Below are 12733 nucleotides of genomic sequence, written 5' to 3' on the forward strand. Positions count from 1 at the left end.
AGGTGCTTCCAGCCCATTTTCCTGACAACTCTAACTCCATGCTTTTCTTGGCAGTACTTCCTCTCCAGACACACCTCTGCATCAACCCAAGATGACTTAAGGAAAGAACAAGTTAACAAATCTCCAAATATGGAGGGAGAGCAAGAATGAAGAAGTATTTCTAAAGAGACTCTGCCTAAAGTTTCATGTCATAGAAATGATTATAAAAACTTTGTTCCCAGCTTCGGCAACATGGTGAAACTCCATCTCTACTAAAAACAGGAAAATCAGCCAGACGTGGCAGCGTGCACCTAATAGTCCCAAGCTACGCAGGAGACTTAGGTGGGAGGATCACCTGAGCCCAGGAGGCAGAGGTTGCAGTAAAATGAGATTGCACCACTGCACCCCAGCCTGGGCGACAGAGCAAGACCTTGTCTCGAAAAATAAAAAATAAAAAACCTTGATGGTTCTAGAAGTATTTCCAAAAGGAAGCTACTTGTATTGTAAAATGCACACAAGTAGGCACACATATATACTGTAAAGGAAGAACAATTAATAAAAGCAGCACAAGATCTCTGTATGTTTATGGACTTTGAGTAGCCACAGCCACATCAGTCTCCCGAAGCAAGAAATACCTCATGGCTCTTGAGAATAGGAGAAATACTGGTTGACCTAGAAGCAATGGCTTTGAACCTCAAAGATATTTGAGCCTGCCACTAATTAGCTATAAAAATGACACCTATAAACCACAGGACACTGTAGGTGATTAAAAGCATAGGCTTTGTAGTAAGACAAACTGAGGTGAGCTTTGCCTTTTAGAAGTTAGAAAATTCTAACGAAGTGACTTCCATAGGTGATAATAAGATAGATGTCCTCAAAATTTACAACAACCACATGCAATATGATAAATAGCATCCTCAACTTACGTGCCCCTTGCAGATATACAACCCAGCCAGGTCTTTTAAGAAGTAAAACAGGCTCAGTGCAGTGGCTCACGCATGTAATCCCAGCATTTTGGGAGGCCAAGGCAGGATCAACTGAGGTCAGGAGTTCAAGACCAGCCTGGACAACATGGTGAAACCCCGTCATCTCTACTAAAAATACAAAAAAGTTAGCCAGGCGTAGTGGCAGGCGCCTGTGATCCCAGCTACCCGGGAGGCTGACGCAGGAGAATCACTTGAACCCAGGAGGCAGAGGCTGCAGCGAACCACTTGAAGGAGGCAGAGGCTGCAGTGAGCCGAGATCACGCCATTGCACTCCAGCCCAGGTGACAGAACGAGACTCTGTCTCAAAAAAAAAAGAAAAAAAAAAAAAGAAAACAGATGCAGAACAGATTTTTCCTATCCTCAGTGACCTGAAATTAGACCACTGTGTAACCAAAGATGTTATAGCTCAATTTGAAACTCCAACTGAAGTCAGTAATATCTTAACACTCAAGATTAAAAAGGAGAATTTTTTTTAAATTCTGAGCCCTCTAAATCAAAAGTAGTAAAGCCTAATCACAGTATTACATCAAGTGCTAAACTATGTGCTTATTAATCTTTTCCAAAATTAACATTGGCCAGATAAACCAGACTTGCATTTTGCCAGATATATACCTCTGAGGGGCCCCAAACACACACACACACACACACACACACACACACACACGCCTATGAGAGGGCTCAAATATACATCTATGTACCCATAAAATACCCTGAACTTTAGATTTGCACAACTCCACCAGTCATTTGGCCAAATTTCCTACCTTCAGTGTCTCAGTCTAATACATTACTCAGACAACCAGCATTTGCTATGCATTTATGGAGCTAATACTGCAAGCTAGACATACTGTTTTGATGATTTCTGAGTAAACAGAAAACAGAAAAAAGATTCACTTTCCACACTCAAAAGAGCTCATCCACTCTGGCAATTGTATTAAAGAATGGTAAAGGTTGTAGACTTCAGGGTCAGAAAGACCCAGGTACAAATGCCAACTCCAACTTAGCCTTAGCATATCCATTAACCTCTCTCAGCCTCAAGTTCCTCAGGAATAAAGTGGGATGATAAGATGACCCACTTTTCAGCATTGCTCTGAGGCCTAACGACTTAGGTCTCAAAAATGGCTCCAAATAAACAGAGTTTCCTTAGCTGCATTTTACCAAGGTGACCAAGTCACCCGTTAGCTCATCTTCATTGCAACTCTTGCTTTTCATCGTGTCTTAGCAAACAAATGTCTATCGAGTCAGACAGCTATGCTCAGTGGCCTCTGCAAACACTTTCTTCTCCTGCTAACTAAGTGTTCCCGCCATTCCCTCTCTGGATCACCTTTTTGTCCAACTCCATCCCTCTCTTTTTTCACACTTCCACCAAAACACCTTTTTCAGAACCTCTGTTTGGATCCAATCCTTCCCTTTTTTGTATTCGTCCTGTCCTTGCACCTAGAATCCACATAAGCATGTCAGAAAACAATGTTAAAAGTTAAGGACACAAATCCAATTTACTTACTGGTAAGTTCTTTTCTCACAATAACGAATTAAGGCAAAGCTACAAACTACACTCCCAAAACAGTACAGTCAAGTAACAACTCTGTGCTCAATGCTGTAAGGGGAACAGATGAAAGTTGGAATGAACTAAGGAAAATCCATCCCTACCACTGAAAAAAGAACCATTGGCCAACAGTGTTGTTTTTATATATGAAAAAGAGTACATGCTATAGACAAAGGCAGCTGCCAACAGCCAGGCGTGGTGGCTCACACCTGTAATCCCAGCGCTTTGGGAGGCCGAGCCAGGTGGATCACAATGTCAGGAGTTCAAGACCAGCCTGGCCAACATCGTGAAACCCTGTCTCTACTAAATATACAAAAAAACTAGCCGGGTGTGGTGGCAAGCGCCTGTAATCTCAGCTACTTGGGAGGCTGAGGCAGGAGACTCCAGGAGGCAGAGGTTGCAGTGAGCTAAGACTGCGTCACTGCACTCCAGCCTGGGCAACAGAGCGAGACTCCATCTCAAAAAAATAAAAAAGGCAGCCACCACTTGCATTGCCTTTTTGCCGCCAGCTTGTTACACTTACCTCATAAACATGCATAGCTCATTTCTCATTGACTTTATTCATTTACTTAATTGTTTTGCCAATGTCTGAACAAAGATTTTTTTTCTCACAATGACATTCTCTAGAAAGCATCGCATTTTAAAATGAGGAATGCCTTGGCCAGACACAGGAGACGCTAATGTATCAGATTTGCCTCTATGGCTCCTACTGCAGCAGGCCCCGCCGGGCATGGCTCACAAGCCCACTGGCCACCTTCACGGAAGGTTACTGTTGCCTATTTAGGCTTAAGAACAAGAACCACCCTTCCCTCCACAGCTGATGAGACCAGGTCCAGTGAGATTTTTGGCCTAGAGAACTGCAAGCAGGACAGAGGACTACAGGTGATGTCCACTAGTATTTCAAATGAGGACATGGAGACGCAGGGGCTGTGGAACAGCATTGTTTGGCCATGTGTATAGGAAAGAAATTCTACTAAGGGGGAAGCAAAAGAGACAACCAAGGGCATGTAGTCCTCAAAAGAATTCGGAGTAAGCTTAGTGCAAGATGACGCTTGAGTTCCTGATGTCCAGTCCTCCTGACAGATGCTAACCCTGGGCCTCAGAATGAGCTGCCTTTCTTACTGCAGAGCTTGATCATGTCCTACAAATCATGCAAACTCTAAACAATCTAGTCTTTCAGAGCCTTCTCGTATGAATTTTGCCAGGAAAGGAGCTACTACCTCTCCCAATGCACACCCCTCACCTCAGCCACCTGGGCCACAGGGCCCTCAGTCACCACTCCACGTGAAGGCTGGGTGAAGCTGGTTCTGCTTCAGGCTGCAGTTATCCAGTGATCACTGGAACTGGTAGCTTCATTCATTCACCAACTCACTCACTCATTCCACGGTCCTTCAGAGGGCCTCTCCTGTCAGCACCACGATCACAGATCTCTCGGACTACCAACTCCTGCCATCCTCCACTTGCACACAGCCATCTGTCCTGCATCTGTATGTGTTCCTGTCCCTGCCTATTTCACTGGACTCGTGCCCATAATCTTTGGCCTTCCGATGTCCTAGGAAGGTCTACCTGCCCAGGGTTTTTTTTTTTTTTTGAGATGGAGTCTTGCTGTGTCGCCCAGGCTGGAGTGCAGTGGCTCAATCTCGGCTCACTGCAACTTCTGCCTCCCAGGTTCAGGCGATTCTCCTGACTCAGCCTCCCGAGTAGCTGGGAATACAGGTGCACACCACCACACCTAGCTATTTTTTGTAGTTTTAGTAGAGACTGGGTTTCACCATGTTGGCCAGGCTGGTCTCGAACTCCTGACCTCTATTGATCTGCCCACCTCAGCCTCCCAAAGTGCTGGGATTACAGGCGTGAGCCACCGTGCCCAGCCAACCTGCCCAGTCTCTGACTCGTAACTTACCCTGACTCTTGGCATGCTATGGCAACATTCTGCCCTAGCTACATTCTGAACTCACCCCCTACTGTGACGAACTTCCATAATTACACTTCCTTCCTCTAGGACTGGCCCCACAGCCTTGACTATCCTTAGGACACACCCAGCCTTGTCCCTATTCTTCCAAACCCCACTCCACTCCCCTTCCGACAATCTGTGACTCCATAAGGGCCACACTCACAGGCCCAAAACAGATACTGTCACCATGCCAGGCACAGGATTCTGCATAGCACAGGGAGCTGACAGACTTAGCCAACAATTAATAAATCCAATTCAGTGTGCCAGGTTCATATAACACAGAACTCTCAGTGCCCAGATGTCCAATAAGATCTAAATTTCAACTAGAATGTCTGTGAAATGGCAGACTTTCTTGTAGAGAGATGGGGAAGGGAACTGAACTCATGCAAGACATCGTTTTATTGCTATAGCTGACTTAATCAATGTGCCTTCCCAAAGTAAAATAAACCCACTAAGTAAAATTTTCCAGTCTCTCACATAAGAGTTTAAACACATAACACAATGAACTCCTTCCTGCAACTCAATCTCCTGTTTGGTCCAGGCCCCAAGGCAACCTTCCCCAGGACAGCTTCACCCAAGGACCCAATGGTGGGTCTCCATCACATGCTGGAGAGGTGATGTGACTAGCCATTTTCCAACACTGCTACATGAAGCGGCTCTTCTAACCCCCATTCTAAGGAAAACTCCCAAGTCACCTCTATTCCTCATCAGGCAAGGGGGCAGAAACGGTGGCAGGCTAACCGCCTTCAGTCCGCATCTCTCACTGGATACTGAATCCCTGAACCAAATATGGCACAGTCACTTTTCTTTTCTGCTTTTTTTTCCTTGAGACAAGGTCTCACTCTGTCGCCTAGGCTGGAATGCAATAGTGTGATCCCAGCTCACTGCAGCCTCTAACTCCTGGGTTCAAGTGATCCTCTTGCCTCAGTCTCCTAAGTAGCTAGGACTCAGGTGCACACCACCACAGCCAGCTAATTTTATTTCTTGTAGAGACGGGTCTCACCATGTTGCCCAGGCTGGTCTCAAACTCCTGGCCTCAAGCGATCTTCCCACCTCAGCCTCAGCCTCAGCCTCCCAAAGTGCTGGGATTACAGGAGTGAGCCATTGCACTAGGCCCAAAGTCACTTGTCTGCTGATCTAAGGCCTGACAGTCTTCATGAAGTCATAACAGGCACCTCTGCCACATCTCCTGGATGTAATCATAATATTAAAATTATCTTCCATCTTATCAGACTACAAGTGTCAGAGGGATCACAATATCAAAGGTGGAGTAATGCAGGAACATAGGAAGAGGAATAAACCCAGGATCCAGTCAGATCTTGAGTACTCAGAAATCAGCATTCATGCCAGAACTGGGCATCTGTGATCAAAAAAACAGTTCTGGCCCCCATGTCTGCTCACTGCTAGCACCACATGCCAAGCTAGAGGGCAAGTCCCTGTGGTGTCAGGGAAAGCCTGGAGAATCCGATCACTTTGGAAGAAGAGAGGAAGCAGGTCCAAGACCAAGGGAGGAGCGGAGAGCCTTGCTACTCAGAGCATGACAGGCCATGAACCAGCAGGGTCAACAGCACCAGCAGGCTACTCAGAAATGCAGAGTCTTGGGCTCATCCCAGCTCTACTAAAACATTATCTATATTTTAATAAGATCCCCAAGTGATGTGTATGCAAACTAAAGTGTGGAAGTACACTCTAGACAACAAGGGCTCCTGAGAGGTACAGAACACCAGCAGCAAGCCGGAGCTTTTACACAGAAAAGATGCACAAGGTGGTGGAAAACAGAAAAGAACTTCAAAGCTGGCCAGACCCTGGTTCAAACCTAGGGTCGATCACCTACTAGTGGAACATTCTTCAGCTGGTCATTCAAGCTCTGAGTCTCAACAGGGATGTGAAGTATAACCTTACAGGGGATAGGAAGTGTAAGGCATCCAGCACACAGCAAACCTGTGATAAACACTGGTTCCCTTAGCAAACACCAACCCAGCGTGGCTGTGTAGACCCGTGATGGACACAGGTGAATTAGGAACACCTGAGAGAGAAAAAGGGACCAAACTAGCACTATCCTTGTCAACAGAAGGAGAGACTAAAGTTATCAACAAATGCGAATGCTGCAGGGCACCAGAGAAATTTCATTGCTACATTGATTTAAACGTCCACCCACTATTCCAGAACAGCATTGCCCAAGGGAAGTGTAAGTGAAAGCCACGTATCTAGTTTTACATTTTCTAGCGGTCATATTTTAAAAAGACGAAAAAAAGGACTGGGCACAGTGGCTCATGCCCATAATCCCAACACTTTGGGAGGCCGAGTGGGAAAGATCACTAGAGTCTAGAAGTCTGAGACCAGCCTGGGCAACACAGCACGACACTCATCACTAGGGAAAAAAATTTTAATTTTTTGAAAAGGAGAAAAAAAGAGGGGAAGAAGGTGAAATAGCCAAAATGTTATGAATTCAACGCGTAATCAATATAAAAAACTAACAAGATATTTTGTCTTTTTCCATTATGTCTTCAAAACCTGATATGTATCTTATATTTACAGCTTATTTCAACTAGGATTTGCCGTATTTCAAGCACTTAGTAGTCATATGTGGCTAGTGCTACCATACCACTGAACAGGGTAGTTCCAGAAATAATATAATTATCCATAGATCCTTCTCCACTCACCCTTCTATCGCCCCCAAATCCCAGTGTGCAGAATATAAGTATTTAGGCATTGTCAAACAAACGTGGGAAGCGAAGTGCCGGGGGAAAGGGTCAGAATATAGGCTTTTGCTAACCTGGCATATTTTCACAATCAAGTTTTGTTTTGAACTTTGGTCAACGCAAATTGCACCCACAGACAACGAACCTAAAGTACAGCCACTCAATGGAAAATTTTTCCAGGAGCAAAAAAAAGTTCAAGTACTAGATTATAAATACAAAATTCAAGCCGGGCGCGGTGGCTCACACCTGTAATCCCAGCACTTTGGGAGGTCGAGGAGGGTGGATCGCCTGAGGTCAGGAGTTCAAGACCAGCCTGACCAACATGGTGAAACCCCATCTCTACTAAAAACACAAAAATCAGTTGGGCATGGTGGTGAGCGCCTGTAATCCCAGCTACTCAGGAGGCTGAGACAGGAGAATCGCTTGAACCTGGAAAGCAGGGGTTGCAGTGAGCCAAGATTGTGCCATTGCACTCCAGCCTGGGCAACAAGAGCGAAACTCTGTCTCAAAAAAATATATAAAATAAAACATAAATAAATACAAAATTCAGACAAGATTCTCCAACCACAAATGAAAGTAGAGCCAAGCAGGAACAAATACACTACCCTTGTGCCTACATTTCACCCACTTTTGTTTTTTGTTTTTTTGAGACGGAGTCTCGCTCTGTCGCCTGGGCTGGAGTGCAGTGGCTGATCTCCGCTCACTGCAACCTGCGTCTCCCGGGTTCCTGCCATTCTCCTGTCTCAGCCTCCCGAGTAGCTGGGACTACAGGCGCCGCCACCATGCCCGGCTAATTTTTTATATTTTTAGTAGACACGGGGTTTGGCCGTGATCGCCAGGATGGTCTCGATCTCCTGACCTCGTGATCCACCCGCCTCGGCCTCCCAAAGTGCTGGGATTACAGGCGTGAGCCACCGCGCCCGGCCTTCACCCACTTTTAACCTGATATAGGGCAGCTGTAACTGAAGACCTAGAGACAAGGAGGGAGACACAGAGTCTGTTTTCATGGTGAAAAACAAATTTACTTGCCAAGGAGGTAAGGCAGGACAGGAGATAACACCCTCCAAGAAAGAAAAAAAAAAGTGCTGAAACTAAGGCTACTCTCCCAAAACAGAGACCAAAGACCACAAAACAACAGCTAAGATTGTAGGAAGGACTTACCACACATATTCTGCTAAACACTTTATATGCATTTAATCCTCCTAACAACCCACCCTCAGGAAGCATATGGTTTAGAATTTACGTAACCTGTTCAAGGTCCCGCAGCTAGTAAGTGGCAAAACACAGGTTTATATCATTGACATTTAGGCAATCAGGTTTTTATCATTGAGAGCTAGGCAAAGGCAAATGAAAATCTCCACGGCCTGGCCGGGCGCAGAGGCTCATGCCTGCAATCCCAGCACTTTGGGAGGCCAAAGCGGGTGGATCACCTGAGGTGGGGAGTTCGAGACCAGCCTGGCCAACACGGAGAAACCCCCATCTCTACTAAAAATGCAAAATTAGCCGGGCGTGGTGTCCGGCACCTGCAATCCCAGCTACTCAGGAGCTGAGGCAGGAGAATCGCTTGAACCCGGGAGATGGAGGTTGCAGTGAGCCAAGATCACACCACTGCACTGCAGGCTGGGTGACAAGGGTGAGACTCCGTCTCAAAAAAAAAAAAAAAAAAGGAAAAAAAGAAAATCTCAACGGCCTTTATCACCCAGATTTCACTAGAACACAAAGCAAAATCAGTTTTCAAATTACCTCTCCCATTCTTGCTAGGTTAAATCAGCAAAACCAGCCAGGTGGCGGCTCACGAACCTGTCATCCCAGCACTTTAGGAGGCTGAGGTGGGTGGATCACCTGAAGTCAGGAGATCGAGACATGGTGTTACCCCATCTCTACTAAAATTACAAAAAATTAGCCAGGCATGGTGGCAGGCACCTGTAATCCCAGCTACTTTCAGGAGGCTGAAGCAGGAGAACTGCTTGAACCCAGGAAGCAGAGGTTGCAGTGAGCTGAGATTGCGCCATTGTACTCCAGCATGGGCGACAGAGCAAGATTTCATCTCAGAAAAAAAAAAAAATCAGCAAAACCATTAAAGACCAGCTTCTCAACAAGTACCTGGGTAAAGCTTAATCAACTCGTGTTTTCAGGTTCACATAAAGATTATAAATAGAAGGTGGATTAAATACCATCAAAACAAAAGATAGCTGGGCACAGTGACTCACGCCTCTGATTCCAGCACTTTGGGAGGTCAAGGAAGGCAGATAACTTGAGCCCCGGTGTTTGAGACCAGCCTGGGCAACATAGAGAGATCTCGTCTCTACAAAAAATGAACAAAATTAGCCAGGCGTGGTGGCACATGCCTGTAATCCCAGCTACTCAGGAGGCTGAGGCAGGAGAATCGCTTGAACCGGGGAGGCAGAGGTTGCAGCGAACCGAGATCACGCCACTGCACTCCAGCCTGGGTGACAGAGCAAAACTCGGTCTCAAAAAAAAAAAACAAAGATAAATTCTGGAATGCAGAGAGAAGGTAATGATGAACTCTGTCTTGGACTAGGCTTCCAGTTCTAAACTTGCTATTGGCTACCTGATAGCCCCATCCTCCAATGTGGGCTCCCTGTAGAAAATGAGATAACTACAAATGTGTGAAGTACTTCCAGCTATGGGGTCCTTTACAACAGAGGGCTTTGAATTTTCCAACCTTATTAGGTTTTTCAATGATCTAATTCTTACTATTCAAATCCCTAGAAAGAATTTGTTCTTCACAAAAGAAAAATGATAAAATCAATACCCATTACTAGCCCCGGGAGTCAGCCTTGGGGAAAGGAGGAGTTTGTGTCCCAAAATGCAAAGGCTGATGGTAAGAAAACAGTTCAAGAACCACAACACCCTGATTTTATCTTTAGGTCTCCACGGATCACTCAAGATGTCTAAAAGCTCTAATTATGTAAAGCTGTAATAATAACTGACTGAAAACAGAAGAATACAAAATCTGCATTTGGGGCCCCTGAAGACCATCCTTAAAGAGTGATCCTTCGTAAGGAATATGTGAGACAGCTAAAAAAGCCGCTCTGTGTCTAAAAATTACTTATTTCAGTCTCCAGATTTAAACAGAATTTGCTCTCCCTCATTATAAAACAGCCAGAATTTAGAACTTCCTGCCGTAGAAGATGATTCAAAGAATTCTTTAAACTGTGTTTATTTATTGTTGGAACAAAAGATTCTTCTCGGCACCACTTTCAATTTGCTTTGATTTTCTCAGCCTTTTCAAATACATAAAACAAATACATCTTTCTAGCCCTTCTCCCTTCTAATCTGTATCCTCACCCCAGTACCCAATAAAATAAGTCTTTTCAACATGCTATTTCTAGAGCTGTCTCTGGTGCAAATACAGATGCTCTGCTCTCTGTGCTGACTACAATCAGGAAAATCTGGCTAAATACAAATGCCTTGAATGTATCTCAAACTTCTCCACTGCATATTCTCACTCTGGCAGTCATCAGCTATCACCTCCAACGTGAACGGCGTCATTGTCTTCGCCGTTTAGCACCTGCTGTGCCCTCTCTGGGCACCTCCTGGCCTCCACACCCTGAAATAGCTTCCATGCTCACCCCTCAGTCCACCAACTGTGCTCCCCCAAGGCAGAACAGCACAGTGAGAAGGAGCATGTTTCAAATCCTGTTTCCACTTCCACTTAAGAGCTGGGAGGGTCTCTGTCTGTTTCCCCACTGGTACCACAGGGATAAGCAAGCACAGCTCCTCTCATCATTTCGGTATCAAATGAGGTAACATAACAGTTGGTGCAGTGGTGCATGCCTGTGCCAAGTGCCAAGTGCCAGCTACTTGGCTACTTGGGAGGCCGAGGCAGGAGGATCCCTTGAGCCCAGGAGCTCAAGTCCAGCTAGTTTGAGTTCAATCTGGGCAACATAGCAGGACGCCATCTCTAAGAAAAGGTTTAAAAATCATAAAAAAAAAAAGGGGGGGGGGTAACAGACATAAAGTGCCATCACCTACTGCAGCATCTGCAGGTTTTAGCTACTGGTATCATTTTCTACCTTCCTGGGAATCTTCTGCCCTCCAACTTGCTAAAGCATACGTTCTAAGTTCTTCAGCCACCCTTGCCGCTTCTTTTATGGTTTTTACTACATAAGCCATTTTCTTAGGGGACCCAAACCCAGCCCCTTTTAAAAACACCTTTCTTCTATCTTCTCTGCTGTATGCTCATTACTACCAATCTTGACCTCCAGCCCAAGCAACCCTCCTAAATTCCAGGCTCACAGAGCCGGAGGCAACTGGAGCCCAAAACTGAACTCACTGTATCAAGTCCCTCCACCTCCACTCTTCCAAATCTATTCTGCCTTCGGAATTTGCTATCTCAAAGACAGGAACACCCAGTCTCCAAGCAGTCCCCAGACAGCCATCTGACAGGCAGCCTTACTCCTCCAATCAGGGACTACCTGGCCCCCTGAAGCAGCCCCCACCTACCACTCCATCCCCACAAACAACACCTGGAATGAAAGGCCCTCACCCTTTCTCTCCTGGATTGCTGGTTCCCCCTTTGGTCTCCCTACCTCCAGCCTGTACAGCCTCTATTCCATCCTCCATGGGGCTGCCACAGGACCTTTGTAACGAAAGGTCTGTCTCTCCTGCCTATACAGAAGTCCACCCTCAAGGGACTGCACCAAAAGGCCTCATCAGGTGGCCCTCAACTGCCTTCCAGCTCCATCCCCTGGCACGCCCACACCCCACTCAAAACACCAAGCTCTCCCCAGGCCTTTCCACGTGTGCTGCATGGACTTACATGCTCTCCCAGGCTCTGCCTGCCTCACATATTCCTACTGGTCTTTCACAGCTCCTCTGTGGACGCTTGGCATGAGATGGCCTATTCACATTCCTATCATAGCTTCTGGGGGCTCCTTCCACTAGATTTTTCTCCCTGGGGCCCTTTTCCCTCTGCACTCTCTGTGCTTAGCACAACGCTCAGTGCTTAAACACTCAGTAAGCTCTGTTAAATGGCAAGGCAATCCCCAGGTTAACATCATGTCGCACTTCTTGGGCTCCCCTCCCTCCTCTGTACCACCATTACCTTTGTCCGTTCTTCCCACTCTTGAAAGCTATTTTATCCTTAAAAAAAAAAAAAAAAAAAACTTGGGCTGGGCACAGTGGCTCACGCCTGTAATCCCAGTACTTTGGGAGGCTGAGGCGAGCAGATCACAAGGTCAGGCGTTCGAGACCAGCCTAACCAACATGGTGAAACCGTGTCTCTACTAAAATTACAAAAAATTAGCCGGGCATGGTGGCGCTCACCTGTAATCCCAGCTACTCAGGAGGCTGAGGCAGGAGAATCGCTCGAACCTGGGAGACAGAGGTTGCAGTGAGCCGAGATCATGCCACTGAACTCCAGCCTGGGCAATAAAGCAAGATTCCATCTCAAAAACGAAAAAAAAAAAAAAAACCAAATCTTCCAAATAAATCTTCCAAAATCTCCCCTCTTCACTGCTTTAACTGAATATTGCTTAAACATTTTCGGTTCCTAAAAACACATAAAAGCTGAAAAACTTCAAATATTAATAATAAAATGACA

General features: G+C 45.9%; 1 protein-coding gene across 31 annotated transcripts in view; it reads right to left on the reverse strand.

Moving 5' to 3' along the window:
* ZNF532 (zinc finger protein 532) overlaps nucleotides 1-12733 on the reverse strand; it is a 125597-nt gene that overhangs the window by 105889 nt on the left and 6975 nt on the right. Inside the window, exon 4 of one of the 31 annotated variants that reach the window (XM_073006267.1) lies at nucleotides 12457-12554. The exons of the other annotated variants lie outside the window; for them this stretch is intronic. The gene's annotated coding sequence lies outside the window, so the exon portion shown is untranslated. The remainder of the gene's footprint in view (nucleotides 1-12456; nucleotides 12555-12733) is intronic. 31 annotated transcript variants of the gene reach the window in all.

This window comes from Chlorocebus sabaeus, chromosome 18 (genome assembly GCF_047675955.1).
Source record: "Chlorocebus sabaeus isolate Y175 chromosome 18, mChlSab1.0.hap1, whole genome shotgun sequence".
In the NCBI taxonomy this organism is placed as follows: Eukaryota; Metazoa; Chordata; class Mammalia; order Primates; family Cercopithecidae; genus Chlorocebus; species Chlorocebus sabaeus.